This window comes from Kogia breviceps, chromosome 11, assembly GCF_026419965.1.
Source record: "Kogia breviceps isolate mKogBre1 chromosome 11, mKogBre1 haplotype 1, whole genome shotgun sequence".
Lineage (NCBI taxonomy): Eukaryota > Metazoa > Chordata > Mammalia > Artiodactyla > Physeteridae > Kogia > Kogia breviceps.
Genome location: NC_081320.1, coordinates 62,496,265 through 62,519,791, shown reverse-complemented (window position 1 = coordinate 62,519,791; position 23,527 = coordinate 62,496,265). Strand labels below are relative to the sequence as shown.

The window sequence follows — 23,527 nt, the reverse complement described above, 5'->3', positions numbered from 1 at the left end:
TGCTGAAAACTAAAGACAAAGAAAAAAAAAATCATGAAGGCATTTTTTTCTTAAAATGGCATATTATCTAAAGGGGAAAAATGATTCATATGGCTTTGGATTTCTTATAAGAAACTATACAGCCAAAAGAAAAAGGAACAGTATTTTTGACATGCTAAAAGAAAAGAACTATCACCCAAGAATTCCATATCCAGCAAAAATATTTCCAGGGATAAAAGTAAAATAAAGACATTCTCAGACAAAAGAAACTTAGAGAATTCACTGTCAGTATACTCCCTAAAAGAAGTGCTAAAGGTAACTTTTCAAACAGAATTGAATGATAGCAAAAGGAAACTGGGAACATCAAGAATGAAGGAGGAACAGAAGAAACAGCTAACATTTGCTAAACAGAATTGAATATTCTTATTTTATGTTTTACAAAATGTGTTTGCTGGTTAAAAGCAACATGTATAACACTGTCTAATAAGATTTTCAATATATAAAAGATAGGGGCTTACCTGGTGGCACAGTGGTTGAGAGTCTGCCTGCCGACGCAGGGGACATGGGTTAATGCCCCGGTCTGGGAGGATCCCACATGCCGCGGAGCGGCTGGGCCCGTGAGCCATGGCCAAGCCTGCGCATCTGGAGCCTGTGCTCTGCAACGGGAGAGGCCACAACAGTGAGAGACCCATGTACCACAAAAAAAAAAAAAAAAAAAAGATATGAAAGATAACTACAATATAGAAGAAGCATAGTTAAGGGACACAAAAACTAGAAGTTTTCTACATTGCACATTAAATGATAAAATACTGGTCAAACAGACTGAAAATTTAATATGTTGTAATTTCTAGAATAAAACACTAAAAGTACAAAGAGAAATAGTAAAAAAACAAAAATTCTAGATACAAGCTAAAATTGAATATTAAAATGTATCCAAATAAATAAAAAGGCAGAAAAGGGGGAAACAAAAGAACTGAAAAGAGATTAAACAAACAAAAAACAATTAAAAATGGAAGTTTATTTTTAACTTTGAAATATGCCAACAATTATATTAAATATAATTTGGAATATCACTTATATATAGAGATTGTCAATCAATTTTAAAATGACCAAAAGGAAAACTTTCACATAGTGACTATATGAAAGTTAGATAAGTAGACTTCAGAGCAAAGAAAATGACCAGGGATAAAAATGGACATAATATCATGATAAATGTCAATTCACAAAAAAGACAAATTTTTAAACATGTATGCAAACAACAACAGTTTCAAAATACATGCTATAAAAACCGACAGAACTGAAAGGAGAAATAATAAATTCATGATGGTTGAAGATTTCAATATTTCTCTCCCAGTAACCAAGAGAAATAGTAGGAAAAAATCAGTAAAGGCACAGAAGAACTGAACAGTACTATGAATCAATTGGGTCTGACTGATATTTATATAACATTCTGTACAATGGCAGAATATACATTCATTTTAAGTGAGGACAGAAAAATTACCAAGATAGATAATAATCTTGGTCAAAAAACAGTCTTACTAAATTTATAATTTAAATCATACAAAGTATTTTCTCTGGCCATAGTTGATTTAGATTGGAAATAAAAATACAAAGATAAAAGGGAAATACACAAAAATATGAAAATTAAACTACATACTGTTAAATGACCCATGGATCAAGGAAGTTTCAAGGGAAGTGATACTATACTTTGAAATGAATAAAATGAATAAAAATGAATTTACAACGTATCAAATTTGTGGGCTGCAGTTAAAGCAATGCTAGGGAAAAAGTATACATAAAATTCTTATACTACAAAGGAAGCCTCAAATCAGTACATAAGATTCTATGTTTAAAAGAACAAGGGGGAGAGGGAGGAAATGGTGGAAGAGTAAGAAGCAGAGATCACCTTCCTCCCCACAGATACATCAGAAATACATCTACACGTGGAACTACAGAACTCCTACAGAACACCCACTGAATGCTGGCAGAAGACCTCAGACCTCCCAAAAGGCAAGAAACTCCACATGTACCTGGGTAGGGAAAAAGAAAAAACAGAGACAAAAGAATAGGGACGGGACCTGCGCCAGTGGGAGGGAGCTGTTTAGGAGGAAAGGTTTCCACACACTAGGAAGCCCCTTCGTGGGTGGAGACTGCGAGGGGCAGAGGGGGGAGCTTCGGAGAAGCGGAGGAGAGCAAAGCAACAGGGGTGTGGAGGGCAAAGCGGCGAGATTCCCCCACAGAGGACTGGTGCCGACCAGCACTCACCAGCCTGAGAGGCTTGTCTGGTCACCCGCCAGGGCATGCGGGGGCTGGAAGCCGAGGCTCGGGCATTGGTTGGATTGCACGGAGAGGACTAGGAGCGTGAACTCAGCCTGAAGGGGTTAGTGCACCACAGCTAGCTGGGAGGGAGTACTGGAAAAAGTCTGGAGCTGCTGAAGAGGCAAGAGACTTTTTCTTGCCTCTTTGTTTCCTGGTGCACGAGGAGAGGGGATTAAGAGCACCACTTAAAGGAGTTCCAGAGACAGGCGCAAGCCGCGGCTATCAGCGCAGACCCCAGAGACGGGCATGAGATGCTAAGGCTGCTGCTGCCGCCACCAAGAAGCCTATATGCGAGCACAGGTCACTATCCATACCTCCCATCCCGGGAGCCTGTGCAGCCCGCCACTGCCAGGGTCCAGGGATCCAGGGACAACTTCCCCTGGAGAACACACAGTGTGCCACAGGCTGGTGCAATGTCACACTGGCCTCCGCCGCCACCGGCTCGTCCCACATCCATACCCCTCCCTCCCCAAGGCCTGAGTGAGCCAGAGCCCCCGAATCAGTTGCTCCTTTAACCCCATCCTGTCTCAGCTGGAACAGACACCCTCAAGCAACCTACATGCAGAGGCGGGGCCAAATCCAAAGCTGAGCCCCGGGAGTTGTGCCAACAAAGAAGTGAATGGGAAATTTCTCCCGGCAGTCGCAGAAGCAGCAGATTAAACCTCTACAATCAATTTGATGTACCCTGAATCACTGGAATACCTGAATAGACAACAAATGATCCCAAATTGAGGAGGTGGACTTTGAGAGCAAGATTTACTATTTTTTCCCCTTTTCCTCTTTTTGTGAGTGTGTATGTGTATGCATCTGTGTGATATTTTCTCTGTATACCTTTGCTTTCACCATTTGTCCTAGGGTTCAGTCCATCCAATTTTGTTTTTTAATTTAAAAAAATTTTTTTCTTAATAATTATTTTTATTTTTATTATTTTATTTTAATAATTTTATTTTATCTTACTTTACTATGTTTTATTTTACCCTCTTTCTTTCATTCTACTTTTTCTCCCTTTTATTCTGAGCCATATGGATGAAAGGCTCTTGGTGCTCAAGCCAGGAATCAGTGCTGTGCCTCTGAGGTGGGAGAACCAACTTCAGGACGGTGGTCCACAAGAGACCTCCCACCTCCATGTAATATCAAATGGTGAAAACTTCCCAGACATCTCTATCTCAACACCAACACCCAGCTACACTCAATGACCAGCAAGCTACATTGCTGGATACCCTATGCCAAACAACTAGCAAGACAGGAACACAACCCCACCCATTAGCAGAGAGGCTGCCTAAAATCATAATAAGGCCACAGACACTCCAAAACACCACCAGACATGACCCTGCCCACCAGAAAGACAAGATCCAGCCTCATCCACAGACAACAGGCACTAGTCCCCTCCACCAGGAAGCCTACACAACCCACTGAACCAACTTTAGCCACTGGGGACAGACACCAAAAACAATGGAAACTATGAACCTGCAGCGTGCAAAAAGGAGACCCCAAACATGGTAAGATAAGCAAATAAGAAGACAGAAAAACACACAGCAGATGAAGAAGCAAGGTAAAAACCAACCAGACCTAACAAATGAAGAGGAAATAGGCAGTCTACCCGAAAAAGAATTCACAATAATGATAGTAAAGATGATCCACTATCTTGGAAATAGAATAGAGAAAATGCAAGAAACATTTAACATGGACCTGGAAGAATTAAGAGGAAACAAGCAACGATAACACAATAAATGAAATTAAAAATACTCTGGAAGGGATCAATAGCAGAATAACTGAGGCAGAAGAATGGATAAGTGACCTGGAAGGTAAAATAGTGGAAATAACTACTGCAGAACAGAAGGAAGAAAGAAGAATGCAAAGAACTGAGGACAGTCTCAGAGACCTCTGGGACAACATTACATGCACCAACATTCGAATTATAGGGGTCCCAGAAGAAGAAGAGAAAAAGAAAGGGACTGAGAAAATATTTGAAGAGATTATAGTTGAAAACTTCCCTAATATAGGAAAGGAAATAGTTAATCAAGTCCAAGAAGCACAGAGAGCCCATACAGGATAAATCCAAGGAGAAACACACCAAGACACATATTAATCAAACTATGAAAAATTAAATACAAAGAAAACATATTAAAAGCAGCAAGGGAAAAACAACAACTAACGCACAAGGGAATCCCCATAAGGTTAACAGCTGAACTTTCAGCAGAAACTCTGCAAGTCAGAAGGGAGTGGTAGGACATATTTGAAGTGATGAAGGAGAAAAACCTACAACCAAGATTACTCTACCCACCAAGGACCTCATTCAGATTTGATGGAGAAATTAAAACCTTTACAGACAAGCAAAAGCTGAGAGAGTTCAGCACCACCAAACCAGTTTTACAAAAAATGCTAAAGGAACTTCTCTAGGCAAGAAACACAAGAGAAGGAAAAGAACTACAAAAACAAACCCAAAACAATTTAAAAAACGGGAATAGGAACAAACATATCAATAATGACCTTAAATGTAAATTGATTAAGCTCCCACCAAAAGACACAGACTGGCTGAATGGACACAAAAACAAGACCCATATATATGCTGCCTACAAGAGACCCACTTCAGACTTAAGGATATTACAGACTGAAAGTGAGGGGATGGAAAAAGATATTCCATGCAAATGGAAATCAGAAGAAAGCTGGAGTAGCAATGCTCATATCAGACAATATAGACTTTAAAATAAAAACTATTACAAGAGACCAATAGGACATTACATAATGATCAAGGAATCACTCCAAGAAGAAGATATAACAATTGTAAATATTTATGCACCCAACATAGGAGCACCTCAACACATAAGGCAAATACTAACAGCCATAAAAGGGGAAATTGACAGTAACACATTCAGAGTAGGGGACTTTAACACCCCACTTTCACCAATGGACAGATCATCCAAAATGAAAATAAATAAGGAAACACAAGCTTTAAATGATACATTACACAAGATGGACTTAATTGATACTTATAGGACATTGCATCCAAAAACAACAGAATACACATTTTTCTCAAGTGCTCATGGAACATTCTCCAGGATAGATCATATCTTGGGTCACAAATGAAGCCTTGGTAAAATTAAGAAAAGTGAAATCGTATCAAGTAGCTTTTCTGACCACAATGCTATGAGGCTAGATATTGATTACAGGAAAAGATATGTAAAAAATAAAACACATGGAGGCTAAACAATACACTAGTTAATAAAGAAGTGATCACTGAAGAAATCAAAGAGTAAATCAAAAAATACCTAGAAACAAACAACAATGGAGAAATGACGACCCAAAACCTATGGGATTCAGCAAAAGCAGTTCTAAGAGGGAAGTTTATAGCAATAATATCCTACCTTAAGAAACAGGAAACATCTCAAATAAACAACCTAAACTTGCACCTAAAGCTATTAGAGAAAGAAGAACAAAAAACCCCAAAGTTAGCAGAAGGAAAGAAATCCTAAAGATCAGATCAGAAATAAATGAAAAAGAAATGAAGAAAATGATAGCAAAGATCAATAAAACTAGAAGCTGGTTCTTTGAGAAGATAAACAAAATTGATAAACCATTAGCCAGACTCATCCAAAAAGAAGGAAGAAGACTCAAATCAATAGAATTAGAAATGAAAATGGAAAAGTAACAACTGACACTGCAGAAATACAAAAGATTATTAGAGATTACTACAAGCAACTCTATGTCAATAAAATGGACAACCTGGAAGAAATGGACAAATTCTTAGAAATGCACAACTTGCCAACACTGAACCAGGAAGAAATAGAAAATATGAACAGACCAATCACAAGCACTGAAATTGAAACTGTGATTAAAAATCTTCCAACAAACAAAAGCCCAGGACCAGATGGCTTCACAGGCGAATTCTGTCAAACATTTAGAGAAGAGCTAACACCTCTCCTTCTCAAACTCTTCCAAAATATAGCAGAGGGAGGAACACACCCAAAAACATTCTACAAGGCCATCATCACCCTGATACCAGAAGCAAAGATGTTACAAAGACAAAAAAAACTACAGGCCAATAGCGCTGATGAACATAGAAACAAAAATCCTCAAGAAAATACTAGCAAACAGAATCCAACAGCACATTAAAAGGATCATACACCATGATCAAGTAGAATTTATTCCTGGAATGCAAGGATTCTTCAATATACACAAATCAATCAACGTGATATACCATATTAACAAACTGAAGGAGAAAAAACGTATTATCATCTCAATAGATGCAGAGAAAGCTTTGGACAAAATTCAACACCCATTTATGATAAAACCCCTGCAGCAAGGAGGCATAGAGGGAACTTTCCTCAACATAATAAAGGCCATATATGACAAACCCACAGCCAACATTGTCCTCAATGGTGAAAAACTGAAACCATTTCCACTAATATCAGGAACAAGACAAGGTTATCCACTCTCACCACTACTATTCAACATATTTTTGAAAGTTTTAGCCACAGCAATCAGAGAAAAAAAAGAAACACAAGGATTCCAAATCGGAAATGATGAGGTAAAGCTGTCACTGTTTGCAGATGATATGATACTATACCATAGAGAATCCCCAAGATGCTACCAGAAAACTACTAGAGCTAATCAATGAATTTGGTAAAGTAGCAGGATACAAGATTAATGCACAGAAATCTCTTGCATTCCTATACACTAATGATGAAAAATCTGAAAGTGAAATTAAGAAAACACTCCTATTTACCACTACAACAAAAAGAATAAAATATCTAGGAATAAACCTATTTAAGGAGACAAAAGACCCGTATGCAGAAAATTATAAGACACTGATGAAAGAAATTAAAGATGATACAAATAGATGGAGAGAAATACCATGTTCTTGGATTGGAAGAATCAACATTGAGAAAATGACTCTACTACCCAAAGCAATCTACAGATTCAATGCAATCCTTATCAAACTACCACTGGAATTTTTCACAGAACTATAACAAAGAATTTCACAATTTATATGGAAACACAAAAGACTCCGAATAGCCAAAGCAATCTTGAGAACGAAAAATGGAGCTGGAGGAGTCAGGCTGCCTGACTTCAGACTACACTACAAAGCTACAGTAATCAAGACAGTAGGGTACTGGCACAAAAGCAGAAATATAGATCAATGGAACAAGATAGAAAGCCCAGTGATAAGCCCACACACATATGGTCACCTTATCTTTGATAAAGGAGGCAAGAATATACAGTGGAGAAAAGACAGCCTCTTGAATAAGTGGTGCTGGGAAACCTGGATAAGTACATGTAAAAGTATGAGATTAGGGGCTTCCCTGGTGGTGCAGTGGTTGAGAGTCTGCCTGTCAATGCAGGGGACATGGGTCTGTGCCCCGGTCCGGGAAGATCCCACAAGCCACGGAGCGGCTAGACCCGTGAGCCATCGCCACTGAGCCTGTGCGTACGGAGTCCGTGCTCTGCAATGGAAGAGGCCACAACAGTGAGAGGAACGTGTACCGCAAAAAAAAAAAAAAAAAAAAAAAAAAAAAAGTATGAAATTAGAACACTCCCTAACACCATACACAAAAATAAACTCAAAATGGATTAAAGATCGAAATGTAAGGTCAGAAACTATCAAACTCTTAGAGGAAAACATAGGCAGAACACTCTATGACATAAATCACAACAAGATCCTTTTTGACCCACCTCCTAGAGAAATGGAAATAAAAACAAAAGGGACCTAATGAAACTTCAATGCTTTTGCACAGCAAAGGATACCATAAACAAGACCAAAAGACAACCCTCAGAATGGGAGAAAATATTTGCAAATGAAGCAAGTAACAAAGGATTAATATCCAAAATTTACAAGCAGCTCATGCAGCTCAATAACTAAAAAACAAACAACCCAATCCAAAAATGGGCAGAAGACCTAAATAGACATCTCTCCAAAGAAGATGTACAGATGGCCAACAAACACATGAAAGAATGCTCAACATCATTAATCCTTAGAGAAGTGCAAATCAAAACCACAATGAGATATCATCTCACACCGGTCAGAATGGCCATCATCAAAAAATCTAGAAACAATAAATGCCGGAGAGGGTGTGGAGAAAAGGGAACACTCTTGCACTGTTGGTGGGAATGTAAATTGATACAGCCACTATGGAGAACAGTATGGAGGTTCCTAAAAAAACTACAAATAGAACTACCATATGACCAAGCAATCCCACTACTGGGCATATACCCTGAGAAAACCATAATTCAAAAAAAGTCATGTACCAAAATATTCATGGCATATACCCTGAGAAAACCATAATTCAAAAAAAGTCATGTACCAAAATATTCATTGCAGCTCTATTTACAATAGCCAGGACATGGAAGCAATCTAAGTGTCCATCAACAGATGAATGGATAAAGAAGATGTGACACATATATACAATGGAATATTACTCAGCCATAAAAAGAAATGAAACTGAGTTATTTTTAGTGAGATGGATGGACCTAGAGTCTGTCATACAGAATGAAGTAAGTCAGAAAGAGAAAAACAAATACCGTATGCTAACACATATATATGGAATCTAAGAAAAAAAAGAAAAAAAATGTCATGAAGAACTTAGGGATAAGATGGGAATAAAGACACAGACCTACTAGAGAATGGACTTGAGGATATGCAGAGGGGGAAGGGTAAGCTGTGACAAAGTGAGAGTTGCATGGACATATATACACTACCAAACGTAAAATAGATAGCTAGTGGGAAGCAGCCACATAGCACAGGGAGATCAGCTTGGTGCTTTGTGACCACCTAGAGGGGTGGGATAGGGAGGGTGGGAGGGAGGGAGATGCAAGAGGGAAGAGATATGGGAACATATGTATATGTATAACTGATTCACTTTGTTATAAAGCAGAAACTAACACACCATTTAAAGTAATTATACTCCAATAAAGATGTTAAAAATAATACAATAAAAGAACAGCAAAACATACCCAAAGCAGGCTGAAGAAAGAAAATAAAGATAAGAGCAAAACTCAATAAACAAAGAAAATCAATGGACTCAAAAACTGGTTATTTGAAAATCTCAATAAAATTGATAAATCTATAGCAATATGATGAAGAAAAAGGAAGACAAAAATTATCAGCATCAGAAATGAAAGATAGGATATCAATACAGGTCCTGCAGACATTAGACAGTTAATAGGGAATACTACCATCAATTCTTTGCATGTAAATTCAACAACATAGAATAGACCAACTAATTCATCAAATGCAGAAATTCCAAAAGTCACACATGAAATAGATAAGAAACAGTATTGTAACTGTTAAAGTGATTGAATTTGTAGTTTAAAATCTTCTGGAAAAGAAATGCCCAGGCCCAGATGGTCTTACTGGTAAATTCTGCCAAACATTTAAATAATTAATGCCAGTTCTACACAACTTCTTTCATAAAATAGAAGAGGAAATACCATATGAGATCTCGACTTCTCTGATTCTAAAACCAGACAAAGACAAAAAAAATCCTACAACAAATTATCTCACAATATTGAGAATCTCTTCAAAAAGTTCTTCAAAACAAACTTCTTCAAAAATTATCAGCAAATAAAGAAACTTCTCTAAGAGAAAAGAAAAGGCCACTACTAGAAACAAGATAAGTACAAATGGAAAAGCTTACCAGTAAAGGCAAACTTGAAGTAAAGGGTGGAAATCATCTGCACGCAAATATATCAAAACCAGCAACTGTGAAGAGAGCACAAATGCAGGATATTGGAAAGGCATTTGAAATTAAAAGTCCAGCAACTTACAACAATCTTGTTCATATACAGACGGCTCTATCAAAACCTCATGGTAACCACAAACCAAAACTTTGCAATAGATATACACAAAAAGAAAAAGGAATTGAAACACAACACTGAAGTTAGTCATCATATTACAAGAGAAAAGAACAAAAGAGGAAGGGAAGAAAAAAGACCTATAAAAACAAATCCAAAATAATTAAGAAAATGGCAATTGCAGCACACATATTGATAATTATCTTAAATGTAAATGGATTAAATGTTTCAACCAAAAGATATAGACTGACTGAACAGATACACAAACAAGTCCCATATATATGCTGTCTACAAGAGACCCACTTCAGATCTAGGGACACATACAGACTGAAAGTGAGGGGATTCAAAAAGGTATTCCATGCAAATGAAAATCAAAAGAAAGCTGCAATAGCAATACTCATATCAGACAAAAATGAACTTTAAGATAAAGACTGTTATAAGAGACAAAGAAGGATACCACATAATGATCAACGGATCAAACCAAGAAGAAGGTATAACAATTGTAAATATATATGCACCCAACATAGGAGCACCCCAATATATAAGGCAAATATTAACAGCCATAAAAGGAGAAATTGACGGTAACACAATAATAGTGGGGGACTTTAACACCCGATTTTCATCAATGGACAGATCATTCAGACAGAAAATCAATAAGGAAACACAGGCCTTAAATTACACAGTAGACCAGGTGGACTTAATTGATATTTATAGAGCATTCCATCCAAAAGCAGCCAAACACACATTCTTCTCAAGTGCACATGGAACTTTCTCCAGGATTGATAACACACTGGGCCACAAAGTAGGCCTCCGTAAATTTATGAAAATTAAAATCATATCAAGCATCTTTTCTGACCACAATGTTATGAGATTAGAAATCGATTACAGGGAAAAGAAAAACTGTAAAAAAACACAAACATGTGGAGACGAAGCAATATGCAACAAAACAACCAATGGATCACTGAAGAAGTCAGAGAAGATCAAAAATTACCTAGAGAAAAATGACAATGAAAGCACTACAATCCAAAACCTGTGGGACATGACAAAAGCAGTTCTGAAAGGGAAGTTTATAGCAATACAATCTTACCTCAGGAAACAAGAAAAATCACAAATAAACAACCTAAACTTACACCTAAAGGAATTAGAGAAAGAAGAACAAACAAAACCCAAAGTTAGCAGAAGTAAAGAAATCAAAGATCAGAGTAGAAATCAGTGAAATAGAGATGAAGAAAACAATAGCAAACACCAAGGAAACTAAAAGCTGGTTTTTTGAAAAGATAAACAAAATTGAAAACCTTTAGGCTGACTCATCAAGAAAAAAAGAGAAAAGATTCAAATCGATGAAAAAGGAGACGTTACAGCAGACACCACAGCAATACAAAGTATCATAAAAGACTACTACAAGCAACTATATGCCAATAAAATAGACAACCTGGAAGAAATGTACAAATTCTTCTTAGAATTCTTAGAAGTACAACCTTCCAAGAGTGAACCAGGAAGAAATAGAAAATATGAACAGATCAATCACAAGTACTGAATTTGAAACTGTGATTTAAAAACTCTCAACAAACAAAAGCCCAGGACCAGATGGCTTCACTGGCAAATTTTATCAAATATTTAGAGAAGAGTCAACACCTATCCTTCTGAAACTATTCCAAAAAATTGCAGAAGAATACTCCCAAATTCATTCTATGAGACTACCATTACTCTGATACCAAAACGAGACAAAGATACCACAGAAAAAGAAAATTACAGGCCAATATCACTGATGAACACAGATGCAAAAATCCTCAACAAAATACTAGCGATCCAAATCCAACAACATATTAAAAGGATCATACACAGTGATCAAGTGGGATTTATCTCAGAGATGCAAGATTTTTCAGTATCTGCATACCAATCAGTGTGATACACCACATCAACAAATTGAAGAATAAAAACCATATATCAACTCAATAAATAGAGAAAGCTTTTGAAAATGTTCAACACCATGTATGATAAAAACTCTCCAGGAAGTGGGAACATACCTCAACATAATAAAGGCCATCTACAACAAATCTATAGGTAACATCATACTCAATGATGAAAAGCTTCAAGCATTTCCTCTGAGAGCAGGAACAAAACAAGGATGTCCACTTTCACCACTTTTATTCAATATAGTTTTGGAAGTCCTAGCCATGGCAATCAGAGAAGAAATAAAAAGGAATCCAACTTGGAAAAGAAGTAAAACTATCCCTGTGTGCAGATGACATGATAGTATACATAGAAAATACCAAAGATGCTACCAGAAAACTACTAGACCTCGTCGATGATTAAGTTGCAGGATACGAAATTAATACACAGAAATCCTTTGCATTTCTATACACTAACAACAAAAGATCAGAAAGAGAAATTAAAGAAACTATCCCATTTAGCAACACATCAAAAAGAATAAAATACCTAGGAATAAACCTACCTAAGGAGACAAAAGACCTGTACTCTGAAAACTATAAGACCCTGATGAAAGAAACTGAAGATGACACAAACAGATGGAAAGATATACCCTGTTCTTGGACTGGAAGAATCAATATTGCCAAAATGACTATACTACCCATGGCAATCTACAGATTCAATGCAATCCCTATCAAATTACCAATGGCATTTTTCACAGAACTAGAACAAATAATCTTAAAATTTGTATAGAGACACAAAAGACTCCAAATAGCCAAAGCAGTCTTGGGAAAGAAAAACAGAGCTGGAGGAATCAGGCTACCTGACTTCAGACTATAGTACAAAGCTACAGTCATTAAAACAGTATGGTACTGGCACAGAAACAGAAATATAGATCAATGGAACAGGACAGAAAGTCCAGAAATAAACCCATGCACATATGGTCAATTAACCTATAACAAAGGAGGCAAGACTATACAATAGAGAAAAGACAGTCTCTTCAATAAATAGTGCTGGGAAAACTGGACAGCTATATGTGAAAAAAAAGTGAAACTGGAACATTCTTTAACACCATACACAAAAATAAGTTCAACATGGATTACAGACCTAAGTGTTAGAACTGGATACTATAAAACTCTTAGAGGAAAACATAGGCAGAACACTCTTTGACATAAATCACAGCAATATCTTTTCTGATCCACCTCCTAGAGTAATGGAAATAAAAACAAAAATTAAAACATGGGACCTAATTAAACTCAAAAGCTTTTGCATAGCAAAGGAAACCATAAATAAAACAAAAAGACATCCCACAGAATGGGAGAAAATGTCTGCAAAAATTGCAACTGACAAGGGATTAGCCTCCAAAATTTATAAACAGCTCATGTGGCTCAATATCAAAAAAACAACACAATCAAAAAATGGGCAGAAGATCTAAATAGACATTTCTCCAAAGAAGACATCCAGATGGCCAAGAGGCACATGAAAAGATGGTCACCATCGCTAATTACTAGAGAAATACCAATCAAAACTACAATGAGGCATCACCTCACATGGGTCAGAATGGACATCATCAAAAAAGTCTACAAACGATAAATGCTGGAGAGGGCATGGCGAAAAAGGAACCCTCCTACAAGGTTGCTGGGAATGTAAATTGGTGCCGCCACTATGGAAAACAGTAGGGAAGTTCTTAAAAAACTAAAAATAGAGCTAACATATGATCCAGCAATTCCACTCCTGGAAATATATCTGGAAAAGATGAAAACTCTAATTCAAAAACATACATGCATCCCAATGTTCATAGTGGCACTATTTACAAGAGCCAAGACATGAAAATAACCTAAGTGTCCAATGTCATATGAATGGATAAAGAAGATGTGGTATATATACACAATGGAATACTACTCAGCCATCAACAAAATGAAATAATGTCATTTGCAGAAACATGGATAGACCTAGATATTATCATACTAGATAAAGTAAGTCAGAGAAAGACAAATGTTATATGATATCACTTATATGTGGAATCTAAAAAAATGATACAAATGTACTTATCTATAAAACAGAAGTAGACTCATAGTCATAGAAAACAAACATACTTACCAAATGGGAAGGGGGGGAGGGATAAATTAGGAGTTTGGGATTAACATATACATACTACTATATATAAAAAAGATAAGCCACAAGTATCTACTGTATAGCACAGGGAAGTATATTCAATATCTTATAATAACCTACAATGGAAAAGGATTTGGAAAAAAAAAATATATATATATATAACAGAATCAGTTTACTGTACACCTGAAACATTGTAAATCAACTACACTTCAATTTAAAAAGAAAAGAACAAGCAGGAAGATGGTCTTTTAAAGGCTAGTTTGCTTAAAACCCTTTCACATATATGATAAGTTTGCTCTTAAAAATAGCTCAGGAGTATAAAAACTGCAATATCTCTTATGATCCACATGATCCACAGTTGGTTAGTAACAGAAGAGAATCCAATTCTGGATCACTCCAAGTTCAACTACTTTTCTCTCAAATCATCAAAATGAATTGTACATAGTGGTACAGAATGTGACCAAGTGATATGATTTCAAGTCCTTTTCATTGCCCCAATTCACCATTTCTTACAGGCTTCTGAGATGTCATTGGCAAGAACTTTCTTCTCTTAACCTAAATCTTTGACTCTATTTGATATGAGTGCCTGCAATGTAAACAACATTTTAAGCCACCATAAGTAATTCACATCTTAGTGACAAGGAAAGATCTGAGACCAGTGCCAATGAGAAAATGGATTTTATATACTATTTATGTATTATCTAGTGGGGCATACATTTTAAAAAATTTCTTGTAACACTTTTTAAAAAAATTTTATTTATTTATGGCTGCATTGGGTCTTCGTTGCTGTGTGCAGGCTTTCTCTAGTTGAGGCAAGTGGGGGCTACTCTTCATTGTGGTGTGTGAGCTTCTCGTTGTGGTGGCTTATCTTTTTGTAGAGCATGGGCTCTAGGCACTCAGGCTTCATTAGTTGTGGCACATGGGCTCAGTAGTTGTGGCTCACGGGCTCTAGAACACAGGCTTACTAGTTGTGGTGCACAGGTTTAGTTGCTCTGCAGCATGTGGGATCTTCCTGGACCAGGGCTCAAAGCCGTGTCCCCTGCATTGGCAGGCAGATTCTTAATCACTGCGCCACCAAGGAAGTCCCAAGTGTGACATACATTTGCATCAGCCTAATCAATGCATTTACTCCTGTAACAAATTTACATGAAAATCTAAGATATAAAGAAAAGACTTCTGATAAGTGTGGAAAATGAGCAAAGGGAGTTAGTTTTATGTTTCAATAATTTAATGTCATCAAATTCTGAAAACCTGATGTACTATCTCTGCAACAGGGTTATAATTACCAGGTTATTACTCTTATAAATGGAAAATTTTAAATAACAGATGAATGTTTAGATGGTTCTGATCACTTTTGAGCAATCAAAAGGAAAAGGCCATATGATATGAGTGTAATGATGACAGACATTGCTAACTTCCCATTTTTGCCAGGGTTGTTCCCTTTCTTTTCATCTCTATAATCAGGGCTGCAGTTACACAGCTTGGTGTTCACTGGGTTACTCTGAGCATTAAATAACTAAAGTTCTCAATAAAATGCCAGCTACAGGAAATGGTAAAAGTACTAATTTATAATCAGATGTTAACATGTCAAAATGCACGTTGTAATAATGAAAAATTAGTCAACATAGCAAAGTTAAGGAACTAATGCACGAGAGGTAGAATGTTTAAAAATCCTTAAAATAAAAGAAAAGGCCAAATAAAGCCCAGAACTAGTGGCATAAATAGACATCAGATAGTTGATGGTAGACGTAAGTCCTTATTACTGCAATTGTATTAAATGTAAAATAACTAAATAGTTGAATTAATAGACAATGATTAATAAATTAGGTTTTTAAAAAGTCCCTCCATCATACTTTGGAGTTCTGCAGAAGCAGAAACCGCACTGAGGAATCAACTGCAAGTAGTTTATTGGAAGATGCAGGGAACATGAGTAGGAGAGGAAAATGAGATACAGGGAAGGCAAGGCAGCCTTTAAAGTGGATGCTATTAAGCCAGCTACAAAAGGACATGATTGGTGCTTAATCCAGTGAGGAAATCCTAGAATTTAGTGCAAAATGCATAACGTTACCAAAGGTCAAGGGAGCTGAAGTATTCATACTCCCACACCTGTCAGTCATTGGCTAAAGACTGCCTCTGGGGAGTGTTAACTCTCAGGTACTTCCTGACACCTGTGTCTATGGACAAAGTGAGTGCTGCAGCCTAAGGGTAGCCCTCAGAAGAAGATGCAAGTGCTGGTTGTTGGAAGATAGGCTGGCACGCACAGAAATGGTAGAATGATCCAAGGGAACATGGATGGAGCATATACAGCATCTGCTATAACAACTACAATACATGCATCTTACCTCTTAGGATACAAAATGGTTGAAAGCAAAAGGTTGAAAAAACCTCTCTCTCAGAGAAACAATGAGAAGGAAGCTGTTTGGGCTGTATAGCTGTATTAATATCAGATAAAATAGAATTTAAAGCAAGAAGAACTACCAGAGAAAAGAAGACTATTTCATAACGATTAAAAAACAAAGTCTACTGGAGGATACAACAACTCTAAATTTATATGCTTCCAATTACACAGCTTCACAATATATAAAGTAATTTAGGACAACAGGAGAAAATATACAAATCACTGCCAGAGGTTTTAACAACTCTTTTAGTAGCTAATAGAACCAACGGATACAAATCACAGAATATTTGAATAATATAATTAATAAATTTGAGGTAAGTGACACACATAAAACATGACACCAAATAACTACAGAGTCTATAATCATTTCATGTAGAAACAAAATATATTCAAAAATTCCTTACATGGCTGACCTTAAAGGAAGTCTCATTAAATCTCAAAAGTCATATACAGTATGTTCTCTGAACACAGTGGAATTAATTTTAAAACTAATAAAAATAACTAGAAAAAAACCTTAAATGTTCTAAATATGAATCCCTTTTCAAAAAGTTGATAGATCAAAGAAATCACAATAAAAATTAGAAAATATTTTGCTAAAATGGTCATAAAAATATGGCATATGGAAATATGTGAGAAACAGTTAAGCTCATGGGAAGTGGTTATAGCCTTAAAAGTATATATTAAAAATGAAGACATGCTAAAAATCAAGAAGCCATCACAAGGATATAGAAAAGGAATGGCAAATAAAATCTAAAGGAAATGGAAGGAAATAAAGAGCAGAAATTAATGAAATAAGAAAATACCCAATCAAGAAGACCAGCAAAGGCATTTCCAAGAGCCCATTTGAAGTTGGTGGCTATAAATATAATGTCAGTGTGAATGTATATTTTCCATTAAATCCAGTTTCTCAACTGCAGGTAACGAGCAAATAAAGAGTTGTCTACCTAATGTTGATGCTTTTCCAAAAAAGAACTGAAAGATGAGAATGACAGGAGATAGGAGATGGTATATGAAAGGGGGTTCTGGTACTGAAACCATTATAGCTAAAGCAGGTAAGAATAATATAAAGAAATGGAGGTGGTGGTAAAGGATGTAATTAATATCAATGGATTGAATGAAAATGGCAGTGTGAAAGTGGAAGGGCTTCAAACTGAGTCATGAATGGAATGGAGTAGTTTTTACTAATGTTGTTTTTTGTGTCATGACTGGGAATAAACTGAGTCACAGTGAAAGGGTTTGATGGCTCAGAGTAAAGGTATGAGATTTGGCCAAAAGTACAGAATACTTAGAGTTATAAAGAGTTAAATGTTAATAAGGAAATCATCACTTCCATAATCACTGTAACTTCAGCCATGAATTGTACAAGGTAAAAATCTCATGTAACATTGAAAAAGTATATGTATATATGTGTATATATTTACATAACTGAATCACTTTGCTATATACCAGAAACTAACACAACATTGTAAGCCAACTATACTTTAATAAAAAAAAGGCAAAAATAAAATCTCAGATAACACAAACATCCTTTATATTTACTCCCCCAACCCCTTTACGTATATCCTAAGGATTTTATGGGACATATCTGTGGCTTCTTCCAATTTATATTAGCAGTGCCCCTTTCAGGTAGTCTTTATGAAATCTTCTAACTTAATGACTGACTACAAGGTTCCCTTTCCCTTCTCTGTTTAGCTTCTCAATGTCTCATTTTCTATACCTGAAAGTTCATGAGCATGATTTGCTTTCATTTTTAAAGAGGCTTACTAAAAAATACTGAATAAGACTTCAAAATAATTGTTATTTATTGCCACCATAAGATGTAATAAAAATGTTTTTTTAAAAACAACCATTGGTGGTCTTATCTTGTGCACTGGCAAATAATATTCCTGGATTTATTCACTCATTCACGTAATAAATATTTATTGAGTTCCTTTTATACAACAGGTCATTTTCTAGATAATAAGGGGTAATAGTGAATAAAACAGACCAGAGTCATGTTCATATGATTATATTTTATTTGGAAGAGATCTATGATAAAAATAAATAAAAGTCAGTGGAGTTGAGTGCTATAACGAAAGTTAAAGGAAGATAAAGGGATAGACGAAAGAGTTAGTGTCTTCTTTTAGATAAGGTGGTTGAAAAAGACCTCACCGAAGAGGCAACTTTAGAATAGAGACCAAAATAAAATGAGGTAGTAAGTCATGTAGATAAGGAGGAGCTTGTAGATCAGAGAAGGGTCCCCAGGATATGCAAAGACCTGAGACAGAAACGTGGCTCACTGTGTAATGAATGGAAAGGAAGCTAGTATGGCTGGTACAGTGAGCTCAGGGGTGAGTGTTAGGAATAAGGTAAGAGAAGAGAAATTGGAGTCTGGATAAATCAATCATATATGACCTTGAGGTTAAGGAGTTTGCAATTTATTCTGGGGGAGCTGGAAAAGTTTTGGAAAATTTTGAACAGAGGAGTCACTTGATTATTATTGCATTTTTTAAAGAACTGCTCTGTTTTGTTTGGAGAGATGAGATTGTAAGGGGACAAAAATGAAAGGACAGGGACCAGTCAGAAAGCTATTGCAGTAGTTCATTTGAAATAATATCTTGGTATCAGGAGAGGTATGAAAAGTAATGGGATTCTAGCTATATTTCAAAGAACAGACACATTTGGACACCAAACTGAACTGGGATTGTGAGAAGAGAGGAGGAATTGAGAGAGAAGGAGAAGAATCAAAGATAATTCTTAAGTTTTTTGGCCTTGAGCTACTGGGTAAACAATTTCCTTTTACTAAAATGGGGATAATTCTGAGAAAAGCAGAGTAAAAGACTTGAGGTTTTGGTAGATTGAATTTGAGATTTTCAGGTGTAGAGATTCAATGAGTCTGAATATCATTGGAAAGATTGGGGCTCAAGATGATATTGAAAACAACTAGACTTGATGAACACAACAGAAAGAAAAATCTGATCATTGAGACTTGGGGATCTGTGATATTGAGAGGTTATAAAGATGAGCAGATTTACCAAAGGAGACTGGGAAGGAACAGTGACAGTGTGGAGGAGGGGGGACATATTGTCCTGGAGGCTAAATAAAGTATTCAAGAAGGAATGATCAAGCATGGTCTTTGCTATTATGCAATCAAATAAAATGAAGATTACAACTAAGTCAGTGGAATTGGCGATATGAAGTTTATCGGTGACAAAAGATTTAGTGAGTTAGTGGGAAGAAAAACTTACTGGAGTAAGTTCAAGAAAGAAATAAAGGAGAGAAAACAGAGACAGTGAATATAGACAAGATTTTTTAGGACATTTTCTCTAAAATGAAGCAGAAAAATGGGTATCCAAATAGAGATATGGGAGCAAGATAATTTTTTAAATAAAAGACTGATAAGAATAATCTAGTAGGAAGGGAACAATCAATTCTTCAGGAGGGAAAAGGAACAACTGCAGGAACAATGTTCTTGACTAGGTCAGAGGAAATGTCATTCACTGCACAAATGGAGAAATGGACATCAAATAGGATAATGAAGAGTCATTCATTCTAACTGGAGTAAGGCAGGGTATACGGGTTCAGATACAGGTAGGGAGTTTTAACGTTGGACCTAGGTAAGCACTCCTTCCTTATTCTTGCCTTTTAGTAGTAAAATATGAGTCAAGGACATCAGCTCAGAATGGAGGGGGAATTTTATAAGTTTGAAGCATGAGAAGATATGAAACATTTGTCTCAGGAGGTGAGAGAATCAATTTACTTGGGAAATAGAGGATTCCTAGACAATCCTGATGACCCACTTGAGGTTGTAGCTGTGAATTTAAAGCGAGATCAGTCAAACTGGATATTTGTTTTTCTCCAACCATATTATAGGTGGTAGGTAGGTGGGAAGTTAAATATAACTTAGTGTTGAGGTCTTGCCAAGTTGGTATGACTGAAAAGAGAAATCGGAAACTAAACTGAGAGCGATGCCTGTGATTGGCCTATTAAAACAAAGCCAGTCATGGAAGAATGTGAGGAAATGAGTAAAACAAAGAGCTAAAGTGGGACTGTCAATGGATTGGAGTTCACAGTGGAGGATCAAAAATGGAGGAATGAGCTGTAAACATGGTAGTCTATGCAATGCTTGAAATTGAGATTTTAAAGAATGTAGCTACTGCAAATGATGATATCTATGGTTGGATCATAGAAATGGGTAGGTGATATATACCCATTTATATTACTGTACATCAACTATAATATTAATATTACTGTACATCAACTATACTTCAATTAAAATAAACTTTAAAAAATGGGTAGCTGATATAGGTTAGAAGACAAGATAATTGGAGGCAAGGAGACCTAGGATATGGGAGAGATCATTTTGTGATGGAAGAGGGTTAAGCGGGTAGTAAAATCTTCAACAGAAAGAGTAGGAGCACTCCCCAAAAGGACAGCAGAGGATTGCAGTAAATGTTAGTGCTGGTTATTATCTGATTATATGCATTCCAAGGGAACTGGCATATACGGGAAGTAGGAAGAAAAAGTGTCTGAAAGGAGTTGTGAAGAGCAAGCAGGTTATCTACTCAACCTCTATGTCCAGTGGCACATGGGGTGAGAGAAAATACAGCCACTATTCAAAATACTACAAGGGCAAGTAGCGCCTTCCAAAAAGAGCTAAATTTTAATTCAAGCAAGAAGTGAAACTGAACCTTAAAAGAAGAAGAGGAAGAAACAAAGGGCTTTATTAATGAGAGAGCCTGCATTATGGAGAAAGAATTTGGAGCATCAAGCTTGAATGTATGATCATGTCAGAGTAGAAGGCTGTACAAAACTTATGGAGTTGAGTGTCTAGAAAACGAAGGGTAAACATTGAATCTTGTGCTTTCAAAGTCCAGAAGGGACTGTGGTTTTGAAGGACTAAAGGGAATGAAAGGATCAGTCCTGATTGCCTCTGGGAGGAAGGTGGATAATTAATTCAATTATATACTATTTAATGTGTGACTGGTTTTAGGCATTTTGAAGTCGGTATTTCTTGCACAGGAGATAGTGCTTGTCTTGCCAGGAGTGATGCAGCACAGGGAGAAAGATTTTAAAGAGAGTCCTCTCCTTTAATGTATCTTTGATTTAACTGTTTTCCTGTAACCAATGTGACCTCAGCTCATTAAATTTTGTAATTAATGTATATCCCAAAGAGAAGTGTTCTAAATAAAATGACCAAAGAAGACATTGAATGCGTTCCAAATTCCAAACTGAAGAAAATCTTAATACTTCTGTTTCTAATTCCAGTTCGGCCAAACGAGTAATAGATTTGTTCACCATGTTTCCTCTATATTCCCTTGGTTTTCTAAGATAATCTCTAACAAAGCTCCTTGAAATGATTTGGCCTCAAATTAAAGTGAAAAAAAAATCACTCAACATTTCTAAAGCAACCTAGAAGCTTTTAATTCATGTTCTCTCTACCTTTGCCTTTTTTTCTTTACTTTCATTTTTTTTTTTTTCCCCTTTGAAGATGACAATGATTGAGATTTTCTGATTTTGAAACTTTATCCTAAGACTCTACTGTTGTTGTTGTTCTGGTCTTTGTTTCAAAGATTAGACATTTAAATTAAGCATCCTAATCAATTTAAAGCTTCTGATCCCAGGAGAAAAAAAAATACTGTTTTTATGAAAATCATCACGAGTTTAAGAACTAAGAACCAGGAAATCAATGACTAAAAAGATAACTTTGAGCAACTAGGACTTTCAATTCACTAGGAGTAGCACTCATGAACTTAAAGCACTGCCATGCATTTGTATCTTGATGTTCTCCAGGGACAAGGGGATCATCACAGAGCAGTATATCTGCAAGCTTTTGCTGAGGATCTACCATTAAGTATATAGATTTTCTTTAAGTTATTTTTATGGTAAAAAGTAGTACTTATCAAAGTTTAGGAAAACCTCTTTGTTGCTCCTTTTGTTTATGGTATAAAATACAATTGACTTTTTAATGGGTTCAGTTTCTCACTAAAGTCTTGCTTTCCTTTGAAAAGAGTGTTTCAGGTAGGTTCCCCCCCCATCACTTCCACGAATACAGAAATAATTTTTGCATAAAATTTAGAGTAACACACAGAAAAAACAAAAATAAGTATTATATACATTAGCATTTGTTTTTACCTTATTTGTTGCACATCTACTTGATGATCATCATAGGAATGAAAATAGAATCCCATATTTTTGATGACTGGTATACACTGAATGTCTCCTCATTCTTCTCCAAATCCTAACCTATTTGTTAATATGTTGTACAGAATTGTTGTATTTGTCTCAGTTTATTATACACTGTTTTCAGTCTTTTCAAAACCCCCTAGTTAGCTACTTATTGCATTTCTATTTCTTTATACCATTTTCTCTTCTCCTCCCTTTCCAAAGCCTGTTTCCATCTTAACATGAGTTTTTACCCTGAAGTGTATTTATCTGTAAGTTTCAAATGTTTATTTGTATATATGTGCATAAATAAGATATGGCATTGATTTATGTGTTGTTTTAAATTTCATTTTTACTTCTGATATATATCACTCTGTTTCTTACTTTCTTACATATAACAGTATGTTTTAAGCACTCACCTGTGCTGCTATAAGTAAATCTTGTTAATTTTTTTCTTACTTCTATATAGTATTGCATCTTAGGTAAGTATCTATCACATTTTATTTATCCTTTTCCCTAAGTGGCTACCAGGTTGGCTTCCAATGTTGAAGATAAATATTCTTTGTTTCTTTGTACTCCTATGTGAGAGTTTCTCTGAAGTATGAATACCCAGGCATGGAATTTTAGGATTCTAGGAAATACACATACTTAGTTTCACTAAGTACTGCCAAGGACTCTCTGAAATGACTATACCAATTATATTCATACAAACTCTGACAGCATGTTAATATTAGTGATTATTTATAACAGCATTTCAATTGCACATTATTTCCATTATTTCAATGGAAAGACATTAATTTTGATATCAAAACTCTGGAAATTTTTAATGTGAATGTGGACCTAAGAAATAAA

At 36.0% G+C, this 23,527-nt stretch overlaps 1 long non-coding RNA gene across 1 annotated transcript in view; it reads right to left on the bottom strand.

The window, feature by feature from the left end:
• The window catches only part of LOC136792090 (uncharacterized), a 314,851-nt gene that overhangs the window by 198,809 nt on the left and 92,515 nt on the right, over positions 1-23,527 (bottom strand). The window contains exons 3-4 of the long non-coding RNA XR_010835252.1: positions 9,933-9,997; positions 498-635 (exon numbers count right to left, since the gene is read on the bottom strand). This is a non-coding gene — a long non-coding RNA (uncharacterized lncRNA). The remainder of the gene's footprint in view (positions 1-497; positions 636-9,932; positions 9,998-23,527) is intronic.